Consider the following 12,361-nt stretch of genomic DNA (forward strand, 5'->3'; position numbering starts at 1 on the left):
ACGTCAGCTCTCACCGTCTCAATTAGTCCTGCCAATTCTTCCGCCTTATTCATTACACTTCTACAGTTTATTAAAACGGCGACCAGGTTGTGCCGTGTTATTTTTTTTTCAGGCAAGCATCATTTCTTTCTTTTTAGTGGGGCGACTACCTTCTTTTCGTCATCCCATACGTAAGTTTTTTCACCAAGAGTAAGCCTATCAAAATTCAGTTTAACTTTTGTTTTCTCGCCTTTGTGCGCCTTACCGTATTCCCATAATCGCTTCCGTACTTCCCGAGTAGCCGGCGCATAATCCTGATCAACTCTGATCTCTGACTCCTGAAATTTTCTTGCATTGGACAAAATTTCTTGTTTTTCTTTATACGAAGAGAGGTTTGCTATAATCGGCCTCTTTTTTTGTTCTCGGTATACACCAATCCGATGTGCTCTTTGTAGTGATGTAACTTCAATTCCCAGCTTGTCGCCAACAATCTTTTTAATCAACTCCTCTGATTGGTCCCACGTTTCCGCCCTGTTGTCATCCACTCCGTAAAACAAAAGGTTTTGTCTCCGACCTCTGTTCTCTAGGTCAATATTCTTAACCTGCAAATCCCTGAATACTTTCTGAAGAGTCTCAAGTTCATCCTTATGTTCTGAAACTGCTCTACCAAGGTCCTGAACTTGTTCCTTAGTTGCTTCAAGGCTGCCTTTTATGTCCGCTATCATTCCTTCATGTACGGCGATCCTGGATTCAATAGTATCTAGCTTATTCAAGATTGCAGTCTGCCCTTTTTGCAGGCTTTGCAATATTTCCATTTCGACAGGACCCGGATTAAGTTCGATATCGCCGGAAAGCAACAAAAGCAGGAACACGTACAAAAATCTGTTCAAGAATAGAAAAGACCTACTTCGAGGCGCACGCGCTCGTTTACGACAACAAGCATCAGCAAATACCAAAGTGGGAGGAGCCGGCAACGCACACAATAGTCGTGAGACACGAATAGGGTAATGCAAACCAACCTGCGTGAATAACAGGGGAATCAGCTGCATGTCTGCCAGCGTGCCGGCTCCAAATCCCACGAGGCAGAAGCGTCGCTCATCTATATAGTGTCCACTCTGGTCACGTGGGCGTCGATTTCCAGCTGATGTGGTACCCCAGTTGAAAAGCTAGTGGTCTGTTGCTGGTTTCAACTGGTCCCAGTAGAAGGCTATTGGTCTTCAACTGGAGTCTTCAACTGAAGTCTTCAACCATCCCAGGCATGGTCAATCTTCTGTGATTCCAAGGCAGCCCTACAGAGTGTACTCTCAGCACTGCGCCATGGATCACATGAGCAGCTCGCCGCAGAGATCAGAGAAGTCCACCATCGACTAGTTGACGAAGGGCACGATATAATATATCAGTGGTTGCCTAGTCACTGTGGCATACATGGCAATGATCGAGCAGACGCAGCTGCCCGATCTGCCCATGACGGCGTCAACTGCGTTGCCATTCCTCTTTCGAGAGCCGACGCAGCGAAAAAACTTGCCACACTTGCGCGTGACCTGACATTAGCCCAGTGGAATTCATCCGATTTCACAAATGCACGCCTCCATACTCTAGACCCTAATTTACAGCTCCATATTCCGTCCGAGCTTCCACGACGTGACTGCACCCTTCTTATCCGTCTATGGCTTGGAGTAGCATTTTCAAATGCCTACTCTTTCCTTATCGGAATGGCCAACAGCCCACTGTGTGACTTCTGCGGGTGCAACGAAACGATCGAGCATCTTCTTTGTCAGTGCTCTCGTTTTAACCCACAAAGAACTGTCCTCTCAGCCACCTTAGACAAACTGGACAAGCGCCCTATGACAGAAGACAAGATCCTTGGAACCTGGCCAACGCGAACATCAGCGCGATCCGCTATGAAGGCGCTGCTGCGATACTTGAAAGACACGGGACTTTCTGACAAATTGTGACAGTACACTGTGTGGCGCAGGACTGTACGGTGACACTGCGTAAGACTAGGAATGCCTTTGCGGGTTGCGTGACAGTGCCCACAGAAATAGTTCGTGTGTACGTGCGTGTGTGTGCTTAGGTTTTTTTCTTTTTTTTATCCTTCTTTCTTTCTCACCTATTGCATCCCCTTTCCCTTCCCCCAGAACAGGGTAGCCAACCGGAGATAATCTCTGGTTAACCTCCCTGTCTTTCCTTTGCCTTTCTCTCTCTCTCTCTCTCTTCAACTGGAACTGTGCTGGTTTTCAAGTGGGATGAACTAGTCTGATGTGGCAAGTGGTCTGTTACTGGTTTCAACTGGTCCCAGTTGCTGGCTATGGGTCTTCAGTTGGAAATGTGCTGGATTTGAATTGGTTCCAGTAGTATCTACTGGTCTTCAAATGGAACTGCACTAGCTTTAACTGCAGTGCCAGTTGGAAGTTACTGTATTCAAATGGGATTGCATAGTTGGCTTAGACTGATGCCCTTTCTCAGCACTGTGCATTAGAGATCTAGCATGAACTGTGGTTGGTTTCAGTCTGCTAAGGTAAAGCTGGCAATTATCATGTGCCATATTTGGAACAGTTTCTTGAAATTGTGTACTAGATTTACACAAGGACCTAGGGTATGTAGTCAAGAGTTCGACGAAAGTTCGTCTGGTCAGGTAACATGATAATGAAGAAATTGCGGCCACTGGCCAAGTCAAGGTGAAAAAACACAAGAGACGTTTCGGGACCCGTACGGGTTCCTTGATCACACTAAAAGCGGGCAAGACTTGCAAGACTCTTGCCCGCTTTTAGTGTGATCAAGGAACCCGTATGGGTCCCGAAACATATGTGTTTTTTCACCTTGACTTGGTCAGTGGCCGCAATTTCTTCATCACGACCTAGGGTATGTGTTGCCTTATTGGTTTGGCTGGAATGCAAATCATGTAGTTCCAATTATCTAGCCAAACACACTGGTTACACTTGCAGTCCGAGTACAACCAACAAGAAGCATGCTGGGTGGCATCTGCTTCCAGCTAGGCCCATCAAAGTATGACACGATTCCATTCTGATTAAAAATGCCCATAATCCAGAGAAAAGTTCTTTCGAATTGAACAGCATTTATTTCACATCATTGAGACTTGAGCAGAACATGGCTACCTCATACACACAGCATCATAGCAGCTAAACATAAGAAGAACATGCAATGTCAAGAATATATATATATATATATATATATATATATATATATATATATATATATATATATATATATATATATATATATATAGTCGTAAAAAGTGCCACAATTAACAAACCAGAAGTATTATTTTACTAGCATATTGGCCGGTGGGCGGACTATCAGAGTGAATGGGAGTGTAGAACATGTTTTTTTTATTAGACATCAGATAGGGAAAGCACATGTGGAAGGGCATGTGGCTCAAAACAGTGCTAGCAGTAAAAAAAATAAAAGCAAAAAATATCTTTTAACAGTAAATAACACATGGGCAGAATATGTGGCTATTGCGATGAGTCATGACTAAGGCGTAGCTGTCCTCACTCTCCAATAAGCAGAGGATGAGAATAAAAAGGGTTTCTGAATTGCAACCACAGAAGAAAGAACACATGGGTGGCTGTGATGAGCCACAACTATGGCAGCATTGTTTCTCCCCACCCTACAGGAGTCGATCTCATTCAAAGGGCCATTGAAACGGTTTTGAAAAATTTTGTAGACGTGTAGGATACAGCTAAAGTTAAATCATTTGCACCATAATTTGTGTGATTAAGAGAGCTATGGACGATTACAAGTTACCCTCCTCCACAGCCATGCATTTTCTCCCGAACTCGTTCACAGAGTGATCGGGGCTAAGCTTCGCCTTTACTGGCTCTGCATTATGATGGCACATCGTGTCGTCTACTTCCGGTTCTCTAGGAGCGAGAGCACAAAGCCTCTCCAACCTCTTTGCCAGCTGCTCGGCAGTCGACCCCAAGCGAGAGCTATTGAAGCAGCTTATGTTGCGAACATTCTGTCGCAGCACCGAACATGTCTTGTATTCCGGTAACCACAGGTGAGCTGGGCGTCTCGACGGAACGGTAGAGGCAGAAACTCAACCCGATGAAGGAACTTTAGCGTAGATGTATGTCAGCTGCCTGATTGGTCTCCACGGTCCAGTCCAGCCACCCGTTGGCGCATAGCTTAACCAGCCAAACAAAGAGCTAATGTTGCTATAACCAAGTGTGAAACATTTTAAACATTTACAAAAACAATGTGTTAACAATTACGCTCCAGCAAAAAATTTACGCCTGCAGCAAAGAAGAATATGCTTCATACTGCTACTGTGTTTGGTTGAGCTCTGTGCAACCAGTTGGCTGCAGCATGCAGACCATTCATGTTTGTGCTTCTGCTCATCCCGTGAAATGGCACAGTCAAACGGCCAGGCCCTGTCCCCTTGCTCTTGCGTTTACCTGAATACTGGACTAGTGAAACGCTGTTGTGATAGTAATATTCCGGTGTGAAGTCACGGCTGCAAACGCACAAATCCTGGCGCTGAGCGGATAGCGACAGTGCGATGCACTGCAGCCACTCCGCTCGTTTGCAGCCTTGCAGAGGGACGCGATGTCGCAGCTTGACATATTGCCAGTCGCTATGTTTGAAGCCCACAACGCAACAAAGTCGAATCATGGTGCTCGCGAAGAGGCTGAGACTGACTCTGGCCACAAAGCTCTCGTCAAAATGGAGCACGTTGTAACACAAGCAGACGATGCTTGCTGTGTGCCGGAAGTGCGTAAGTGTAGTGAGAAAGTGCTCTTGTGCATTCTCTTTCCGTTACTTTTTTTATAGAAACAAATTAACTAACATTCCAACTATTACAAACAACATTCGTTCACCATAAAGTTGGAAAAAATTATGGATGACGTGCCCTGGGCAGCCAATCGGATAACTCGCCCTACTAACGGCATTAGGGAAAATAAAGTCAAATGGGTAGGGGCGGCTTAAAGTTCAGCCGAGTGATGTGCTGTGATTGGCAGCGATGTACATTTTTAAAACTTCATAATAAATTGCACATTTTATGCGGAGCACTTAGGTGCGTCAATTAATGATCACAAGGACCTACTCTAACGACTCGGTACGTTCGTGAAAAATTGTTTCAGTGTCGCTTTAAGATAAGGAGAAGCCATTTTTACTACAAACCTTCAATGCTAAGGGCATGCAACGTAATAGCGGTTCAAAACAGCATAAAAACATTAGAATAAAACAGGCATGTCAGCACAAAGCATAGATGGGAAATGCCATAGTTAAGAGGAATTTCCTTTCAACTTACAACAACAGTGTTCCAATCAGAAGGCAAGCACGTAAGCTTGCTGGCACTTTCATTGATACCTAAGGTGGGTGTGTACCTTATAAATAAGATAGGACTTGCAAATTGCCCAGATGTGGTTAGAGAATGAAAGCCAAATTCTAATGTCACTTTTGAGGCCATTGAAAGAGTGACCAGGAAAGTCACCAACACACACATTTGTGCTCATCTATACACACACATACTAAATTAACGCCACATATTCAAGCAAAGCAGGTTAGCCATAAACTGGTTACATAGAAATATGCAAATATAATTCAAAATACTCTCTGAAACAGATATAGGAAAAAACAAGGAAGACTGATGAACCGCACCAGTTACAATATTGTCACGTGGTGGTGATGTTGAATAACACAGTAGCAATACTGTGAACGACAAAACTAACTTTTGTCGGCTACACTTATAGCACAACGATAGCGGCGAACACGCTCGGCGATCGTCGAAAATCTGATCAGCGGGTCAAGCGCGTCGGCTTTTATAGAGCAGTCGTCGAATGTTCCACACTAATCGTTCGGACCCGCGTGCCTTCCACAAAGTTCTACACCATTCGCGTTACGCGATGAAATCAGATATCACAAGGTTCGGCGACAACAGACAGCCGGGTAGAAGCATCGATAACTTTCCAGAAACGTCGGATGCGTCCCTCGCTGTGCGATTACAGTTGTTAAGCGGCGAAACGTGGTCGCCCGATAAAGATAAGTACACGTGTCAATATCCCCCTCTTAAAAAGCATCGACCGGATGCTGCAAACAAACGAAGGTAATAAACAAAAGCACTCGTAGCAAAGAAAAGAACAAAAATGACGAAGTTCGTCAGCGTCCGTAAAAGGGTTTAAGGCGCACCACGTGGACCACTTCAGATCGTGCGCGGCGCCGCTGTGAATGCGAAATGCCGTGTGGCACGACCTCATAGTCCAGAGCGCCAATACGTCGGATGACCTTGTAGGGTCCGAAATAGCGTCGGAGTAGTTTCTCACTGAGTCCTCGTCGGCGTATCGGGGTCCAGACCCAAACACGGTCGCCAGGCTGGTACTCGACGAAGCGTCGTCGGAGGTTGTAGTGTCGGCTGTCGGTCCTCTGCTGGCTCTTGATTCGCAAGCGGGCGAGCTGTCGGGCTTCTTCGGCGCGCTGGAGATAGCTAGCGACGTCAACATTCTCTTCGTCAGTTACGTGCGGCAGCATGGCGTCAAGCGTCGTCGTTGGGTTCCTGCCGTAAACCAGCTTAAACGGCGTGATCTGTGTTGTTTCTTGTACCGCCGTGTTGTCCGCAAAGGTTACGTACGGCAGGACCGCGTCCCAGGTCTTGCGTTCGACGTCGACGTACATTGCTAGCATGTCGGCAAGCGTCTTGTTCAGGCGCTCCGTGAGACCATTCGTCTGCGGATGGTAGGCAGTTGTCCTCCTGTGGCTTGTCTGGCTGTACTGCAGAATGGCTTGGGTGAGCTCTGCTGTAAAAGCCGTTCCTCTGTCGGTGATGAGGACTTCTGGGGTACCATGTCGCAGCAGGATGTTCTCGACGAAAAAATTCGCCACTTCGGCTGCGCTGCCTTTTGGTAGCTTTAGTTTCAGCAAAACGGGTGAGATAGTCCGTCGCCACGACGATCCACTTATTCCCGGATGTTGATATCGGAAACGGCCCCAACAAATCCATCCCAATCTGCTGGAATGGTCGGCGAGGAGGTTCGATCGGCTGTAGTAATCTTGCTGGCCTTGTCGGTGGTGTCTTGCGTCGTTGACAGTCTCGGCATGTCTTGACGTAACGGGTGATGTCGGCGGTCAGACGCGGCCAGTAATACCTTTCCTGTATTCTCGACAGCGTCCGGGAGAATCCGAGGTGCCCAGCGGTTGGATCGTCATGTAGGGCGTGCAGTATTTCTGGACGCAGCGCTGACGGTACAACAAGAATAGCTGGCGCGGACTGGTGAGAAGTTCTTCTTCACGAGCAGGTTGTTTTGTAGCGTGAACGAAGATAACCCGCGCTTAAATGCCCTAGGGACAACGTCGGTGTTCCCTTCCAAATACTCGACGAGGTCTTTTAGCTTCGGGTCGGCTCGTTGCTGTTTAGTGAAGTCTTCCGCGCTTATTATCCTAAGGAAGGCGTCGTCGTCCTCGTCGTTTTGCGGCGGGGATCGATGGGGGCGCGCGGTAAGCAGTCGGCGTCGGAGTGTTTTCTTCCGGACTTGTATATGACCGTGACGTCATATTCTTGTAGTCTGAGGCTCCACCGCGCCAGCCGTCCTGAAGGGTCCTTTAAGTCCTTTAAGCCAACACAATGCGTGATGGTCACTGACGACTTTGAATGGCCTGCCATAGAGGTAAGGGCGGAATTTAGCTGTAGCCCAAATGATGGCGAGGCATTTCTTTTCAGTCGTAGAATAGTTGCTTTCCGCTTTTGACAGCGACCGGCTAGCATACGATATCACCCTTTCAAGTCCTTCTTTCCTCTGGACTAGGACGGCACCGAGGCCTAGGCTACTGGCGTCAGTGTGGATTTCGGTATCGGCGTCCTCGTCGAAGTGTGCAAGTACCGGCGGCGTCTGCATGCGTCGTTTGAGTTCTTGAAATGCCTTGGCCTGCGGCGTTTCCCACTTGAACGCGACATCACATTTGGTTAGATGAGTTAGCGGCTCCGCGATGCGTGAAAAGTCCTTGACAAAGCGCCTATAGTAGGCACACATGCCAAGGAATCTGCGCACTGCTTTCTTGTCGGTTGGCTGCGGGAACTTTGCGATGGCAGCTGTCTTCTGTGGGTCGGGGCGTACTCCTGATTTGCTGATCACGTGGCCTAGGAACAAAAGCTCATCGTAAGCGAAACGGCACTTTTCTGGCTTCAGAGTGAGCCCTGATGACTTGATGACTTCCAACACTGTCGCGAGCCGCCTAAGGTGATCGTCGAAATTTCCGGCGAAGACAACGACGTCATCCAGGTAAACAAGGCACGTCTGCCACTTCAGTCCGGCTAACACCGTGTCCATGACGCGCTGAAACGTTGCAGGCTCCGAGCACAGTCCGAATGGCATGACCTTGAACTCGTAGAGGCCGTCTGGCGTGATGAAGGCAGTCTTTTCGCGATCTCTCTCGTCGACCTCTATTTGCCAGTAGGCAGGCTTGAGGTCCATTGACGAAAAGTATTTAGCGTTGCAGAGCCGATCCAGTGCGTCGTCTATCCGTGGAAGGGGGTACACATCCTTCTTCGTAATCTTGTTCAGTCGACGATAATCGACGCAGAAGCGTAGGGCTCCATCCTTTTTCTTTACCAGGACTACAGGAGAGGCCCACGGGCTTTTCGACGGCTGGATGATGTCGTCGCGCAGCATTTCGTCGACTTGTTGCCTAATAGCTTCACGTTCTCGCGTCGAAACTCCGTAAGGGCTCTGGCGGAGTGGCCGAGCACACTCTTCGATTATTATGCAATGCTTTGTGAATGGCGTTTGTCGAATCCTTGATGACGTTGAAAAGCTGTCTTTGTATCGTCGGAGAAGACTTCTGATCTGTTGCTGCTTACTCATAGGAAGACTTGGATTCACGTCGAAGTCTGGTTCGGGGACTATGCTCATCGGGGTAGATGCGGCTGAATCCGAGAGGACAAAGGCATTGCTGGTTTCCACAATTTCCTCGATATATGCAATTGTCGTGCCCTTGTTGATGTGCTTGAATTCTTGGCTGAAGTTGGTTAGCATAACTTCCACTTGCCCTCCGTGGAGTGGAGCGATCCCTCTTGCGACGCAAATTTCACGGTCGAGCAATAGATGTTGGTCGCCCTCGATGACGCCTTCTACGTCAGCGGGTGTTTCAGTGCCGACGGAAATAATAATGCTATAGCGCGGCGGGCTGCTCACTTGATCTTCGAGCACACTCAAGGCGTGGTGACTACGACAGGTCTCCGGTGGTATCGCTTGATCTTGTGACAGCGTTATCGATTTCGACTTCAGGTCGATGACTGCGCCATGTTGATTCAAGAAGTCCATGCCGAGAATGACGTCTCGTGAACACTGTTGGAGTACAACGAAGGTGGCAGGGTAAGTCCGGTCATGAACGGTAATTCTTGCCGTGCAGATCCCTGTCGGCGTAATCAGGTGTCCTCCAGCGGTCCGAATTTGAGGGCCTTCCCATGCAGTCTTAACTTTCCTCAACTGGGCGGCGATGGGTCCACTCATTACGGAGTAATCGGCTCCTGTGTCTACTAAGGCGGTGACTGCGTGGCCGTCGAGAAGCGCGTCGAGGTCGGTGGTTCTTTGTCTTGCGTTACAATTACCCAGGTAGCACAAAAGAGATACGTAACGTTTTCGTAGCGTTTATCCAAGACGATCCAGGCCGAGCCCACCCAGGCACTACCTTTCTGCGACACGGACTGCCGGTTTCCTGAACACCGCCCGACGAACAGCAACGGCACTCCGCACGCACCTGGTCTTGGCATCGACAACTTCTTCGCCTGGCAACCGAGCGCTCTTGGCATCGACAACTACTCCGCCTGGCAACCGAGCGCTACTATCAGCGCGCGTGATCCGCCTGGTCTACATAAACGGCCGCAGTCCGGAGGCCAGTTGGGGCACGCTACCGCAACGAGCAGGGTCTCAAAGATGCCTATTCTGCTGCAGGTTTTCCTGCTTTGGATGTTCCCCTTGGAATTCAGCAATCTTCGGCCAGCCGAGCCCACCCAGGCACTACCTTTCTGCGACACGGACTGCCGGTTTCCTGAACACCGCCCGACGAACAGCAACGGCACTCCGCACGCACCTGGTCTTGGCATCGACAACTTCTTCGCCTGACAACCGAGCGCTCTTGGCATCGACAACTACTTCGCCTGGCAACCGAGCGCTACTATCAGCGCGCGTGATCCGCCTGGTCTACATAAACGGCCGCAGTCCGGAGGCCAGTTGGGGCACGCTACCGCAACGAGCAGGGTCTCAAAGATGCCCATTCTGCTGCAGGTTACACTGTAAAAAATTTCCGTAATTATACGGGGGATTTCCGTCATTATACGGAGGACTGCAAGTAAAAAAACGGAAAATCGGTCATTGTCACAAAAAACTGCAAAAACTGCCGTTAAAATACGGAAAGTGCTCTCCGTTTTCAGCTTAACGGACATTTTGCACGTATTATTACGGTAACTGCCCTGTTTTGCACGAAACAGACGGAATTCCGTATTATTATTATGCGAACATCCGTATTTTCGCGACGAAAACTATACCCGCATGCTGTCTAACTGAGCATGCACTTGTACTCGCAGAGTTCCATCCAAGAACAATTTATTGAACAGGCGAACTGTACACATTATGAAGACACGTGCAGACTCAGCCTTCTACCGAAAGCTTCAATAACAGATCGTATAGATATACATTGACGCGCACTCTCTCTCTCTCTCCATATATATATATATATATTATTCGGTGTAAACGCTGTGCAGATTATAATACAACATATATGTGTAAGTGGACGAAGTGTGGTGGATACACGTTCCAATCTCCAATGAAAACAAACTTGCACCGCTCAGCTGCTGCATGGTGCGCTGACAATGACATCGGCGCTGTATGTGCATATATATATATATATATATATATATATATATATATATATATATATATATATATATATATATATATATATGTGTGTGTGTGTGTGTGTGTGTGTGTGTGTGTGTGTGTTCATCAACACCAGGCGAGCGTCTTTGTGGATCGGGCGGCCAAAATTAATTATTTCAACGTCTCGATTCAAAGCGATGGTCCAACATTGAAGGCGCGATCTCACTCTTTTCATCAATGGAACATCCGTGGTCGTTCACGATCATCAATAGCGCGGCCACAACTCGTTTTTCGGTTTGTTGCTCGTCGTCTTTTCTGTACACCTGTATTTTTCTTTCGGGCATAGCATATGCATATGGGCTTAGTAACGCTGATATATGCGCAAATATATGCGTGTTCTCGCAATGTTCTCAAATTAAGCGCTTTGTAGTTAATAACGCAGCATATATGTTTAAGTGAATGAAGAGCCGGGGACATACGTGCATACGTAAACAAGCTTGCGGCACTCAGGTGCTGGTACACTGGGAATGACATTGGTGCTCTATACGCCAAAAATTGTGCGCACTCTAAATCAGTACCGAAACGCAGGGAGTGGTATAATGACCGTAACTGCGTTTACATTTGGCAATAAATGGTCTCGAAGGGGACTGGCGGCCTATAGATCCAAGTACAACGGTCGGAGGAAATTTTCGAATGCGGCAAGCAATTAACCCAAGTGTCAAAGAGCACTGCTGAACTGCAATGTAGTTGGTTGAACTCATTCCCATGATATTTACAAAATATCTCGTCTCTGACAATAACTGCCCATTCATTGAGACAAATCGATTACGCATAATCTTCACTGTTCATGTGTTAATTCTTGCGGTAAGATGTAATCGCAAACATTTGGTGCTTCATCTTGAAACAAGACCGGTAAGCGCGCTCGTTCTTGTACGGTAGAATCAAGAACGCGAACATGCACCGACATGTATGTAAACTACTGGAAGGTGACTGAAGATGAAGGACCTATTACCGTGCTAGTACTGTGTATACTGTCAAAAAGAAGAAAAAAATATTTCGGAAAGAAAGAATGCCCAGTGTCGAGATGTAACGATCCAAGCTTTACTTCTTTTTGACCTATAGAATGCAACACCACTAGTTCCACGTGCTTTATGCATGGGTAATGTTATGACACAACTCATTATTTAACCGTTCATTACATGCACCAACCCGCCCAAATTATCACTGTACTCGAGCTTATGGACGCATCGCAGTGCACTGCTTTGCACTTCATTGTAGCACAGGGGTTTGCTATCGCCAGTAGCGAATGCTTTGGTTGACCTCCCTGCCTTTCTTCCTTTTGAATTCTCTCTCCCTTTGTATAAAACGCACTAACTTGTGGGAGAGAAAGCATTCTCCTCTTTTAGAATTCAATTAATTGTCAAGCAATTATATTGCAGTTCCAGTAACTAGAGCACAAATGCGAAAACGAAACCGATTCTCTTCGGTTCTCCGCGCTCAGAGTGCGGCACCAGGGGGCAGGGCGCGCTGCGCGTCCGTTGGAGTGG

The 12,361-nt window shown here is 47.6% G+C and overlaps 1 protein-coding gene across 2 annotated transcripts in view; it reads left to right on the forward strand.

Moving 5' to 3' along the window:
- Rab39 (RAS oncogene family member Rab39) overlaps positions 1-12,361 on the forward strand; it is a 169,174-nt gene that overhangs the window by 54,670 nt on the left and 102,143 nt on the right. The gene's annotated exons all lie outside the window — the stretch shown is intronic.

Source organism: Dermacentor albipictus, chromosome 5 (assembly GCF_038994185.2).
Source record: "Dermacentor albipictus isolate Rhodes 1998 colony chromosome 5, USDA_Dalb.pri_finalv2, whole genome shotgun sequence".
NCBI classification, from domain to species: Eukaryota; Metazoa; Arthropoda; class Arachnida; order Ixodida; family Ixodidae; genus Dermacentor; species Dermacentor albipictus.